Raw genomic sequence first — 14909 nt, 5'->3', positions numbered from 1 at the left:
TCCTTCTTTCGTTCTGCATATTTTTGTATTCGTTCTTGGCGTCGTCAGACGCCACTACTCTACAGTTGTGTTGTGTATTTCACTTTTTTCGCATAGTTCTCAATTTCAGTCTCGTTAACGACGTCATGTCGTACGTATAACGCGCATGAAGTGATGAAGTATTCAACCGCTGGATGCCCATGGATATGGAAATTTCTTACTCATCATCAACTCAACCATCCACAACTAGCAGAAATATTGAAATACTACTGCCACTTCTTGGTTGTCATACTCACTACTTTGCCGAATGTGTTGAGATCAAGTGTTATGAAGAAGAAAATCATAAACAAATTTGGGATATAACAAAGAGCAAGAATAGTAGCTTATGATAATAATTTCTAAAATTGAATTTTTAAAAAACAAAAAAAATTAAAGTGATTAAAAAAAAGAATTAAAAGTGTGAAAAAATATTTTTTTATGAAAAGTGAAAACAAGGTTGGTTGCAAGTGAAAATATTAAAGCAAACTAAGCTAAAAAATATGTAGATTTTGATAAAAAGAAAAGTTTAAAAAATTGGAAACAAATTCAAATACAACAACAAGAAATTTAAATAAAAAATATTATAGAGTCGGAAAGACTTATTTTCAGAACATAAAAATACACCTTGGAAAGAAAAGTCGGTTGCAAGTGGAAAAAAAATAAATAAAAAAAGAGATTAATATAAAAAATTACCAAAAACAAAATAAAAATACCTAAAAAATACTAAAAAAGAAAAAAGGAGGAATTTAAAATAAATTACGTTTATTTAATAAAATTCATAATTAGTTTTAGAACACAAAAAATATAAATAAAATTAGAAAGGTTGCTGGCAAGTGAAGAAACATTGGAATTATTTTTACAAAAACAAACTGAAATACGGGCTTACAAAACCGCAAAAATAAAACAAAGTCTCTTCGAAAAGAAATAAAAATAAATCGAAACACAAAGTGCAAACAGAGAGGAATTCGATAAATATACAAGCGGAAATGCCTTCCCACTTTACTATCGCGGAGAATTAAATGCCTTCCTATTTTAAATGAATAAATAAAAGGTGGAAAATTCTAAAACTAAAATTGAAAAAACAAAAATAATGAATAATAAATAAAATACACTACAGAGGATTAGGAAACCTTAAACGAAAATTAATTTTCTATATACGACAAGAGTGGAAGCCAAACCACATCTTCTATTAATAACCTAGAGATTTGATTCAAACTATGATTATATTATGTTTCAACATTTTTTTTAATAATTTTGAATACGTTTTAAGTGAAAAAAAAAACATTAACAAAAACATCGATACATTTTTTTCTCAAATAAATCATGTGCTTTCAAATACAGTTTTAAAATATGACTGCAATGATATCGGAAGGATACGAAATCAAAAAACAAAATCCATATAAACCAAAGCTAATCAACATGAGCCAAAGCACAATGGGATAGAATCAAAGTAAAACTATTAAAAAATCTGCCGTTTGAGAACGCTTTTGAAACTGAAAAAGAAAACACAAAAATTTTGTAAGACCAAATCGAGGAGAGATATCTTAAAAATTAATTTTTGAATTTTTCAGATAAAAGTGTCTTTAAAACAAGAAAAACAAGTAAGAAGGCGTTAAGTTCGGCCGGGCCGAACTTTGGATACCCACCACCTCGGGTATATATGTGAACCACATTTCGTCAAAATCCAGTGAAAAATGCATACCTTAAGCCCCATAGCAGCTCTATATATATCATCCGATTTAGACCAAATGCTTATAACTACAAGTCATTGTTCAACCGAGAGATCGGTCTATATGGCAGCTATATCCAAATCTGGACCGATCTGAGCCAAATTGAAGACAAATATCGAAGGGCCCAACACAAGTCATTGTCCCAAATTTCGGCGACATCGGACAATAAATGCGCTTTTTATGAGCCCAAAACCTTAAATCGAAAGATCGGTCTATATGGCAGCTATATCCAAATCTGAACCGATCAGGACCAAATAGAAGAAAGATATCGAAGGGCCTAAGGCAAATCACTGTGCCAAATTTCATCCAAATCGGATGTAAAATGTGGCTTTTACGGGCCTAAGACCCTAAATCTGAGGATCGGTCTATATGGCAGCTATATCCAAATTTGGACCGATCTGAGCCAAATTGACGAAGGATGTCGAAAGGCCCAACGCAACTCACTGTCACAAATTTCAGTAAAATCGGATAATAAATGTGGCTTTTATGGGCCTAAGACCCTAAATCGGCGGATCGGTCTATATGGGGGCTATATCAAGATATGGTCCGATATAGCCCATCTTCGAACTTAACCTGCTTATGGACAAAAAAAGAATCTGTGCAAAATTTCAGCTCAATATCTCAATTTTTAAAGACTGTAGCGTGATTTCAACAGACAGACGGACAGACGGACAGACGGACAGACGGACAGACGGACGGACATGTCTAGATCGTCTTAGATTTTCACGCTGATCAAGAATATATATACTTTATAGGGTCGGAAATGGATATTTCGATGTGTTGCAAACGGAATGACAAAATGAATATACCCCCATCCTTCGGTGGTGGGTATAAAAAAACTCTTGGAAATTTCAACAAAAATACCCAAAATCCCCATTTCGAGCAAAGATGATTTCCAATTGGCCTTTTTTGGTGAAAAAACTTTTTGCATGAGTTTAGAGGACATTTGCAGAAAAAACAAGCATAAAGTAAAGGCGTGCTAGGTTCGGTTGGGCCAAATCTTATATACACTCCACCATGGATTGCATTTGTCGAAAGAATTGCTATGCTATTTCAGCTGTACCAAGTTATGAGCCGATTGGGGCCATACTTGGTTTGGGTGTTGGAGACCAAAGTGGAATTCATTGTGCAAAAGTTTAATCGGGAGACCGGTTTATATTGAAGCTGTATCAGGTTGTGAACCGATTGAGACCATACTTGCCGAAGTTGTTTGTGATCAAAGCAGAATACTTTCACCCAAATCGGATAATAATTGCGCTCCTAAAGGCTTATGAAGTCAAGATCCGAAATCGTTTCATATGGAAGCTATATCAAGTTATAAATCGATTTACACCATACTTGACACAGTCATTGAAGGTTAAACCAAAACGCTTCATGCAAAATATCACCCAAATCTCACAAAAATTGCTTCCTATAGCAGCTCAAGAAGCCAAGATCCGAGATCGGTTTATGTGGAAGCCATATCAGGTTATGAAGCGATTTGTACCATACATGGCAGAGTTGTTGGAAGTCGAAACAAAAAAAAAAAAACACACTTGGTGCAAATCTACATCAGATAGGAATTGCTTCCCCTAGAGGCTTATGAAGTCAAGATCCGATATCGGTTTATATGACAGCTATACCAAAACATGGACCGATTTACATTCCCATCTAACCTGCACTAATGGGAAGTATTTATGCAAAATTTCAAGCAATTAGCTTTACTTTTTCGAAAGTGGGCGTGCCTTCGACAGACATACAGACGAACATGGCTAAATCGACTTGGAATGACAAGACGATCAAAAATATATACTTTGTTGGGTCTCAGATCAATATTTCGATGTTTTACACACGGAATTATTAGTATACCCCCATCCTATGGTGGAGAGTATGAAAACGCATTAAGTTCGGCCGTGCCGAACTTTGATACCCACCACCATGGATATATTTAGTATCCAAATTTATTAGAACTCTACTATACCCACATTAATATTCAAATTCAGGTGCCGAGAAGATCTATACAAAGAACACTTCGAAATTGGATAATAAGCGCGCCGTTCATATGAATAAGCCCTAATTCGGATGAACGGTCTATATGATAGCTATATCTAAATATGGTCCCATCTGGACCACATTTGTGTTGAATGCCGGGAGTCTTTAAGTAAAATCGGATAATAAATGCGCCTTTTATGGTATTTAGACCCTAAAGCTGAAGATCGGTCTCTATGGCAAATAAAGGGTAACTTTTTAACTTTTTGGCAAAAATGACGAAACAGCTCACGCACGTTTCGTGTTTTCTTTCACTGTCAAACATCTTCAGTTTGGTATATAATTTAACCATGAATCGTCTTACAAACGAACAACGCTTGCAAATTATTGAATGCGTGCTATGTTAAGAATGTTTATTGTGTGCTTCAGTGTGTTAAGCGACGAGGCTCATTATTGCCCAATGGGTATGTAAATAGGCAGAATTGTCAATTTTGGAGTAAAGATCAGCCAAAAGCATTGCAACAGCTACCAATGGCATCCTGAAAAAGTCACAGTTTGGTGCGGTTTATGGGCTAGTGGCATCATTGGACCGTACTACTTCAAAGATGATGCGAATCGTAACGTAACAGTGAATCATGAGGGCCACCGTAAAATGATATCAAACTTTTTTTTTGCCCAAAATGCAAGAGTTTGACTTGCATGACATGTGGTTTCAACAAGACGGTGCCACATGGCACACAGCACGCTTACCAATGGACGAGTTAGGTGAACATTTTATTTCACGTTCGGGACCGGTCGATTGGCCGCATAGATCGTGTGATTTAACGCCGTTAGACTATTTTTTGTGGGGCTATGCTAAAGCTCATGTCTATACAGACAAGCCCGCTTCAATTAATGCATTGGAAGACAACATTGAAGCATTTATTCATGAGATACCGGCAAAAATGTTGGAAGGAGATTGTCAAAATTGGACTTAGCGGAGGGAACATTTGAGGCGCATTCACGGTCAATAATTGCATGAAATAATCTTTAAAAGTTAAATTATATGGGCCGTACTATCGATTCAAATAAAGATTTCATGAATTTTTTTGACTTTTTATGTTTTTTATCATTTTGAAAAACTTTTCTATAGCTCTTAAAAATCCCCTTTATATATAAATATAGCCCTATGTAGACCATTTTCGGGGTAGGTGTTGAGAGTCTTAATACAACTCTTCCAAATTTCAGCGATGTCGGGTAATAAATGCGAATGTTATAGGCCTAAGACCCAAAATAGGCAAATTGGTCTATATGGCAGCTATATCCAAATATGTTCCAATCTGAACCATTTTTGGTTCCGATATCGACGGGCCTAATAAACTTCACCGTATTGAATTTCAGCGAAAGCTTAGATAATTTGCAATAATGGTGACATTTGTCAACCGCAGTTATAACAATTTTAACATATTTGCTTGAAATTTGATACGAGGTCCATCAAAATTGATTCGGAATTGGATATAGCACCCACTTTGGAGAGTATTATTCGGTCGGCGTAGGGTATTATTCAGTCGGCACAGTCCAATTTTTTTTAATCAAAATAGGCAAAAAATCCATATATTTTACATATTTTGACTTCCAAAACTGTATAACTTTAAACTGAATAATCGAACCACAAATGCCTTCATCAATCACAACATTAAAAGCCTGTCTCGCACAAAATTGCAAAAAAACTAAAAGTCGAAATTCCTTTCAGTAATAGCCTCGTCTTCTCACCATCCTGATCTCTCTCTCTTTCGTCGTCCTACCGATCGTTTCGTTGGTCCATAGTGTAATTGCTTACTAGTTGGTGAGTAAGTGGAAGCATGTAATCTTTTTGTAACAAAACAGTCCTAGGAGGCCCCTGGTAAGAACGAAATCGCAATAACTGATCGATTTTTTTTTGTGCCAAATGAGCGATTAAGGTGGCGTATGATAAATGGCATATCTAGAAAATACTTTCGAAAGAAAGTATACGCACCCATATCGCATATATAGCGAACACCATTTGGATCGAATAAAAAATCACTCCAATATTATCATGATTTATATACTCAACGAAATTTGTTATTCAAACCAATAAAAATGTTTGCTAAAGCAAGAGTTTTTGTTTGCTAAAAAGGGAAAGCAGACATTACTGCTGTTTCAGCGAAAATAGTGATGTTTAAGCAAACATTTCGTACTCATATTTCAGCTTACAAAACGTGCTGTTTTAAACACAAAAAGTTGCAAAAATTAAAAAAAAACCATGCTGAAATGAAAACTTTTTTTTGCTTTTTATTATTTGATGCTATTTTCTATGCAAGTGTTTTGATTACTTTGGACATTTTTTCCTCGAGCTAATGGCCATAACAATTTATGTTGGAAGAGAAGATTTCAATTTGTGGCATATATTTCTGAAGGGATATTATCTGATCAACAGATCGTTGCTACCATTGATATGAAGGTGGTGAAAAGTCTCTCGTCAAATTTATTGCTCTGCTAATGCCCACACTGTCGTGGCTACGGGCTTTATAACTCATTTTGCTCATGGACCTCGCCGGATGTTTTCAGATGGGGTATTTAACAAGCCGTATCACATTTCGAGTAACTACGGTTGACAAATGACATCATTATTTCAATTTACCCAAAATCTGACGAACATCATCTGAACCGGTCTCGAGCAAAATTCTTATATTATTGTGGTAGTCGTCGAGGAAAGCGTTGTGTAAAATTTTGGCAAGAATGCGTTTGGCGTGGTCCTAGAAGTGAAATTCGGGCGATATATATATATATACCGCAGCTATATCCCAAACTGAACCGATTTGTATGAATTTCAGCAGTAATGTCGTTAAAAAAAAATCAGTCCTGCCAAATTTCGATAGAATCAGTGGACAAATGACCGCATTATTGCCAATATCAGTCCAAATCGGACGAACATATATATGGGAGCTATATCCAAATCTGAACCGATTTTTTTCCATTTTCAATAGGCTTCATCACATGGCAAAACAAAAAATGTATGTGCCAAATTTGAAGACGATCGGATGAAAATTGTGACCTGTCGATTGTACACAAATCTACGTGGACAGACGCACAGGCAGACAAAAGACAGACATACCTAAATCGAATCAGTATGTGATTCTGAGTCGATTGGTATAATTATCAATCGGTGTATCTCTCTTCCTTCTGGGTGTTACAAATAAATGCTCCAAGTTATAATACCTTGTACCACAGTGGTGGTGTAGGGTATAAAAAGCCATATGAAATGTAAATAGCCACTGAGAAACACATCTGCATTTGCCTACTGGTCAATATCTCTTTCAAAAATATTTTAAAATCTGGCTATGCCAACCTTTTTTATACCCTCTACCATAAGATGGGGGTGTACTAACTTCGCTATTCCGTTTTTAACGCCTCGATCTGAGACCCCATAAACTATGTATATGATAGTCTTGACATTTTAAGTCGATCTAACTATGTCCGTCCATTCGACTGTCTGTCTGTCTGGAAAACACTCTAACTTTCGAAGGAGTTAAGCTAGGCACTTGAAATTTTGCACAAAAACTTTTTGTTAGTGTAGGTGGTTTGGGATTGTTAATGGGCCATATCGGTCGATGTTTTGATATGGCTTCCATATAAACCAATCTGGGATCTTGACTTCCTGACCCTCAAGAAGGCGCAATCCTTTCCGATTTATCTGAAATTCTGCGTGAGGTGTTTTGTTATGACTTTTAACAACTGTGCTTAGTATGGTCCAAATAGATTCATAACCTGATATAACTCCCATATAAACCCATCTCCTGATTTTACTTCTTGAGCCCATATAGGATGCAATTCTTGTCATTGTGTTGTATTTCCCTATAAAGAGATGCCGGGCAAAGAACTTGTAAAATGCGATCCATGGTGGAGGGTTTATAAGATTCGGAATGGTCGAACTTGTAAAATGCGCTCCATGGTGGAGGGTTTATAAGATTATCCATTTCTCCATGCTTATGACGCATGTGTGCTGCGTATTGTTTACTATCTCAAAGACGATTGTGAGCTGTGAGTGCTAAAACTTTTTTTACAAACTGTGTGTGAGATGAGCAACAACAACAAAAGTTTATCCTTTTGTGTTCTTCATTTCAAAAATTCATCTCTTTCATTTTAATTTTTCTAACGAACCCATCATAAATTAAGCAGCAGTCATTTTCAGCAAACAACTGAATTTTCATCAGTAAGTCTGCTGTTCTGAAATTGCAGAATTACTGCTATAATCGCAGAGCTACTGCTGTAATAGCAGCAATCTTAGCAACTAACAATCGGCAGACAGTGATTTCTATCGTCAGCAGACTTTTTTCTTTGAGTGTAGAAAACTGAATACTTTTCCACTACCACTTTTTACTTATTTGGTTCTCCCTGTTTTCGACGGCCTTTGCTGTTGATCAAAGTTTCAATGTGGAAGATAATCACTAAAAAATCCACTCACATTTCACAATCCTACGAAAACTCGTCTGCCTTGAAATCAAACTCCTTCATTGAAGATGATAACAAAAATTATTAGTCAACACATTGTGCCTTATGACCCCTAAAGACGAAACCCCAAGGAAAGTTCATCCTTCGTTTCATACGCCACCCCATCACAAACACAAGCGTAATATTATGTGTAAAAGTCCTTGTCTATCATTGTAACCTCCATCTGTGTCCTCGGTGAACTTGTAAAGTTTCATTTGATACAAATTTCAATGCTAATGGCCTTCCGCTATGTTCGTTCAATGATTTCACAACACCACACTAAAGGACCTCAAACAAAACAATACAAAGTGTGTACCATGCGCTAATATCCTTCCAAGCTCTACATGCAAACTAGCAACAAAAATCGCATAGGGGATTGCAAGTTAACAGAGACTCTCAACCGCAAAAATGTAAAACTGAAATTAGCATATAAATAAAGAATGACTATGAGGCAAATGTATTGTCTCTCTTGTTGAATTACTCTTACTCTCTTAGGGGAATGTCTGCTTTCTCTCTCTCTGTTATGTGGGCATGTATGTATGTTAGTAAATCTGTTACTGTTCAGTAGAGCACACTGTAACATTAGCAGCAGTAGTTATTCTCTGTTGTAGAGTGTGGCTGGCCACTGAGATGACTGATGTTTACAATTGTGTTGTTTATGTGTGTTGGTGGTGGAGTGCAATAAGTGGTTTGGGGAAGCAGACTGTGTCGTTATAATATTCAGTGTTAAGGTCATGTTACATTTGTATACATGGTCATATTCATTTATTTTTACACATAGCAACTACATCGGCTGCAGCAGTAGCAGCAGTAGCAGTAGCAGCTGCAGCAGTAGCGTCTTCGTAATCAGCACACTCGCCATGTACCTACTGTATACATAACTTGTCTTATTGCAATGTTGGCTGGAGGGCGGCTTAGTTAGTGCGTATGGCAGAGAGACTACCTTCTTACTCTTTTTTCCCTCCCATTCATGGAATGTTTATGTTTGCCTATGTAAATACCATAAATGGAGCGGACTTTTCTTTTTGCCTTTGCTTAAAACATCGCTTTGCAAATTCCTTCTTTTGCTTTTGGGTAAATATTCATTCGTTAATGTGATTAATGATATGTCAATACATCTGTGGCAAATTGCATGGGTTTTGGTAACTAATTGATCGATATTTCTTCTCCCCACGGATGTACTATGTATATTCGTACACGAGGAAGAAAGTAAATTAAGATGTATATATGTGGGATTCAAAGGATTAATGCTGAATGTCATGGGGGGAAAATCGAATTGCTATCACATGCTTGGTGGTTTTATCATGTACGCAAAGGAAGCCAATAATTGAAATATATAATGAATATACAAATATTAATGGGAAGAATTATGAAATAACTTGAATGGAAGAAAGAAAAGAATATTGCACAAGAATGTGAAGGCAAAATAGCAAAACAAATCAAAATCAAACAAACTGTGACCCCATCCTGTGGACCCTATGTTTATATGGACGGACCTCTGAACAGGTGCAGCGTTATTCAGGCGGAAGTTGCAAGGTCTTAACGTCGATTTCGGGTTTACTCTTCAAAATTAGGGCATCATAGGGAAAAATCATCAAATTTTTCCGACAATGGCCAATATCTTGGTCTCTTTAATACTTAGGGCTCCAGATTGGATAGATTCGGAAAGAGTGTCATCCATATTATATTTCCTGTAAATGATTTGAGCCAATTATTTCGCGGTTGGACATGGTGGGCCATTTGTTCTGCAAAATTGGGCATTATAAGGAAAAGTTAACAAATATTCCCAAAAATCGCCAATATTTTGATTTCTTTAATAACTAGGGTTCCAAATTGGATGGATTCTGAAAGAGCGTGGTTCATTTAATATTTCCGGTAAATAGTTTTAGCCCACTATTTCCCAGTTGACCATTGTGGGTTGAATTAAATCGACTTCTACTGTAATAGAAATATGTTACCAATTCTATTTTACTTCCATTTTTGTTCAAAAAAAATTTACCCAAACGAACTCAGTTGATGGATACATGTGCGCTATACGTACACAATTGATTCAAAATCACCTAAAATTTTAAGCTTCTTACGACCGTAGAAGGTTATAGACCAATTTAAACCATACTTGCGATGGATAGCATAGCAAAACACTATGCGCAAAAGAGGTTTAATATGTCAAATTTGGAGATCGGTTTTTATAGGAGTTATATGATGTTATGCACCGATTTGAATCATACTCGACGCAATTGCAATGTATTGCTTAATCTCAGCCCAGTCGCATAACAATTACAGCTGCTGTTTAAATGGAAGCTAAATCAGATTTTACGCTGTTGTGAACCATAGTCGACACAATTATTGGATTTCATAACAGAACACTACCTGCAAAATTTCAGCCCAATCGCAAAAAAAGGCGCCTTTAGAACTTAAATCCAAGGACCATTTTATACGGAAGCTTTAAACAAATCAGAACTGATATGGCCCATTAAAAAAAAGAGGGTCCTTATCATTGAGCTTTAACTTAAACTTACTTAAATCGGACAGTACTCGGTGGTATGTGAAAAGTTTTCCCCTGATCCTTAATGGAATGTTCGTGGGAAAATGTGCAAACTTTGCAAAATTTCGAGCAGCTAGCTCTATGCTTTCGGCCGCTATCGTGATTTTCACAGACGGACGAACGGACATGGCTAGAACGACTTAGAATGTCAATGCGATCAAAAATATATTTATATACCTTATGGGGTCTCAATTCGATATTTCGAGGTGTTACAAACGGAATGACTGGATAAATATACCACACGTTTTATAATCGTGGGTATAAAAATACTAGGTAAATTTTCCAGCCTATGTAACCCTGCCCTAAGCTTGAATTAAAGTTATTTGCCGAATTGTAAAGTTTTCTTTTGGAAAATGAAGTGATACATTTACCTTGAAAATGATTCTTAAACAGTTTTTCATGTGTTTTCTCATTGCACTTTTTGTCAATAGACAATGTTCATCAGTATTTTTTGTTGCCTGTAATATAAAAACAAAAAATTCTCGATCAGTGTTAGTTATTGGAAAATTTTGAATTTTATCTGAGTTTACAGCTGAATTTTTATTATGCCTCACAAATCTTAATTAAATCATTATCTGTTTAATGTCATTTAAATAACAAATCCCTTGGGGGCCTATCCATCCACTTCCTTCATAGTATTTCAACTAATTTTAATACCAGAAAACCCCAACCTGCCTCAACATATAACTCAGAGTGGTGGTGGTGGTGTGTGAATAAAGAAAAACAAAACATTTTACTTTTCCACAGTCATAAAATAAGAAGATGACACTCATACGCACGCACACCCATCGCTAAAAACAAAAACAACAACACAACAAAAACATAGGAGAAATAAGAGCCTACCCCAAGCACACACAAATACCATATGCCCATATATCAAAACCTAAAAATAAAAGAAAGGAAATAACAAAAAAGACATGGGAGATGAAGAGAGTGAGAGAGAGGGAGAGAGAGCAAAAACAAGAAAGTAAATGAGCATAACAGCCAGTAGGTTAGGCCTAATGCAAAAACAAACAAAAAACCCACTTCATCTTTGAACATGTACCCTCACACACACACATCGAGACTCTCATATGTTGTGTTAAACTCTTGTTTGTGATTTAACGTAAATAATTTAATTTCTCTTTTATTATTCGATTGCTACTCTTCTAACTCTGTTCTATTCTCATTATCAGCCTTCATGGTTTTACAGTGCACTTCCGTTTTATTTTTACAATATATGTTACACACATTCAAACCACTGGTGTTAGTGAGATTGGGTGTAGCGTGCACTGAGTGTGATGTTAATAATTTGTTGTGCAAGTATTTGAAATCATGTTCTATTCGTTTCATTGCGTTTACAAAACCCACGAGACCTTACCATGAGCGAAATATTATTCACTTTTATATGAGTGGGAAATGATTGAAGTCACACATGCAATATTTAGGAGGGAGGCTATGGATATGAAAGAAAATAATAAAATTATAAATTAAAAGTTAATTAAAAAATTGTTGTAAAAACTTTTGATTCCAACATTTTTATACAAGATTTATTAATATAACAAGTAAAAGCGTCCTAAGTTTGGCCTGGCGGAATCTTGGGAACCCACCACCATGGATTTTACTAAAAATTTGTACAAACTAAATTTAGTTAAAGGACATAATATTTAACTACACACCAAACTTCTGTCAAACGAGCAAAAATTAAAGCTTCCAAGAACCGAACAAGGGTAATCGAGAAATAGATTTATATAAGAGCAATATGAGGTTATAGACTGATTTGGACCTTACAAAAAGTCAAATCGGCAGATCGGTTTATATGGGAGCTATATCAGCTTATAGATCGATTTAGACCGTACTTTGCACACTTATTACCATTCATAACAGAACACTATTTGCAAAATTTTAGCCAAATCGGAAAAATATTGTGGCTTCCACGGGCTCAAGAAATAAATTCGGGAGATCGGTTTATATGGGAGCTATCAAATCTGAACCGATGTGTCCCATTTGCAATCCCCAACGACCTACATAAAAAGTAAGTATCTGTGCAAAATTTCAAGCTGCTAGCTTTACGCTTTCCACCGCTATCGTGATCTCGACTGACGGACGAGCGGACATGGCTATATCGACTCAGAATGTCGAGACGATCAAGAATATATATAATATATGGTCTTAGATCAATATTTCGAAGTGTTACAAACGGAATGACTGGATATAAAAAAATTTTGGTAAAAAATTATTTTATCAAAAATTATGTCCGCTGAAAATTTTTTTATACCACCCAGCATAGGATGGGGGTTTACTAATCTAGTCTTCCGTTTGTAACACCTCGAAATATTGATTTTAGACCTCATAAAGTATATATATTCTGGATCGTCTCGACATTCTAAGTCGATCCAGTCATGTCCGTCCATTCATCTGTCGAAATCACAATAGCGATCGAACGGGAAACCTAGCAGCTTGAAATTTTGCACAGATGCTCAATATTGATATAGGTCGTTGCTAATTGCAAATGGGCTATATCGGCTCAGAGTTGGATGTAGCTCCAAATAAACCGATCCCCGATTTGACTTCTTTAGCCCAAGGCAGCCACAATTTTTGTCCGATTTGGTTAAATTTGCTTCCCATTTACAATTTTTCAAATATTTTTTGTAGAAAGAGTCTTAAAATTTAAACAAACCAAAACTTCGTTCAAATTAAGTTTTTATGAAAAATTTTGAGATAAGAAAATCTTATATAAATTTTTTAAATTATTTCAAAAGAAATCGAGTAAGGCCTGTTTTATATTAAGCCATCGATATGTATATATTTAAAAAAAAAGTCTGTCTAGAATTTTGCAAAATTTAAATTCTATAGGAAATTTTTACAACTTTTTTTCTATAAAATATTTGGTCAAAATTTTTTTTCTATAAAAAATTTTGTAAACATTTAAATTTCATAAAAAATTTTGTCAATCTTTTTTTTTATCGAAAAATTTTTCAAAACTTTATTTGTACAGAAATTTTTTTCAAAACTTTGTTTCTATAGAAGATGATATCAAAATTGTTAAAATTTTATTGCTATTAAAATGAAAATTTTCTATTAACAGTTTGGTCATCACTTTATTTCTAAATAAAATTTACAGAAAATTTTTAAAAATTGTCTTTCTCCAGAATTTTTTTTTTTTAAACTTCATTCCAATAGGAAATTTTGTTTAAAGCTTAGACCAACGTGTTTCTAATTCTTGCTACTATTTCAAAACTTATCAACAAAAGCATTTTAAAGGATCTCAGCATTTGGTTTGTGTTCAATGTATCAAGGAGCTGGCTGCAATGATCGCGATATCGGCCTTGCCTGGGGCTCATCAGACTGCGATGCCTCCAAAAGATTACATGCTTCCATCTACTCACTATTTAGTAAGCGGCAGTTCGATGGTAGTAAGCAGAAGTGCAGTGGTCGAAGCAAACCCTTTGAAAAATTTCAAAATTTTGTCATAATTTTATTTTAGTATAATATTTATACAAACATTTTTGAATATTTTTTCAACAAATTTTTTTCATTTCTATTAGTTTTGAAAAAACTTTATTTCTATAAAAGATTTGGTTAAGATTTATTTCTACAGAGAGTTTTGCCAAAATTTTATTTCTATACAAAATTTTGCCAAAATTTTATTTCTATACAAAATTTTGCCAAAATTTTATTTCTATACAAAATTTTGCCAAAATTTTATTTCTATACAAAATTTTTTCAAAATTTCATTTCTATAGAAAATTTTGTCAAAATTTTATTTCTAAAGAAAATTTTTTCAAAATTTAATTTCTATGAAAAATAATTTATTGAAAAACTTTTAGTTTTTTTCATAAATTTTATAACGAAAATTTTGCCAAAATCGTTTTATAAGATACTTTGCCAAAAGATATTTTATTGAAAATTGAGTACAAATTTTATTTGTATATGGTTAGGTTAGATATGGAAATGCTATAATGAGGGTGAGGATATTAATCCGCCCCATGGCATAATGGACATACATCTTAGCCAGTAGTCGGCTTGTTGTGCGCTCTAAATACTTAAAAACTAAGCTCGAAAAAGAAAATCTAAGTCATGAATTCCGTGTTATTGACAAAATCCTTGATTGTTTTCCATACAACGCTCCGAAGTAAGTTCATGTCTGGTATTGTGTCCCCACCTAAGTACCAATG

General features: G+C 34.8%; 1 protein-coding gene across 1 annotated transcript in view; it reads left to right on the top strand.

Annotated features, from left to right (window-relative positions):
* Positions 1 to 430: 430 nt before the first annotated feature.
* LOC106090298 (ecdysone-induced protein 75B, isoforms C/D) overlaps positions 431 to 14909 on the top strand; it is a 456620-nt gene continuing 442141 nt past the window's right edge. The window contains exon 1 of the mRNA XM_059361197.1: positions 431 to 474. The gene's annotated coding sequence lies outside the window, so the exon portion shown is untranslated. The remainder of the gene's footprint in view (positions 475 to 14909) is intronic.

Source organism: Stomoxys calcitrans, chromosome 1 (assembly GCF_963082655.1).
Source record: "Stomoxys calcitrans chromosome 1, idStoCalc2.1, whole genome shotgun sequence".
Taxonomy (NCBI): domain Eukaryota; kingdom Metazoa; phylum Arthropoda; class Insecta; order Diptera; family Muscidae; genus Stomoxys; species Stomoxys calcitrans.
Note: the sequence above shows the minus strand (reverse complement) of the source record. Positions and strands in the feature narration are given on the sequence as shown.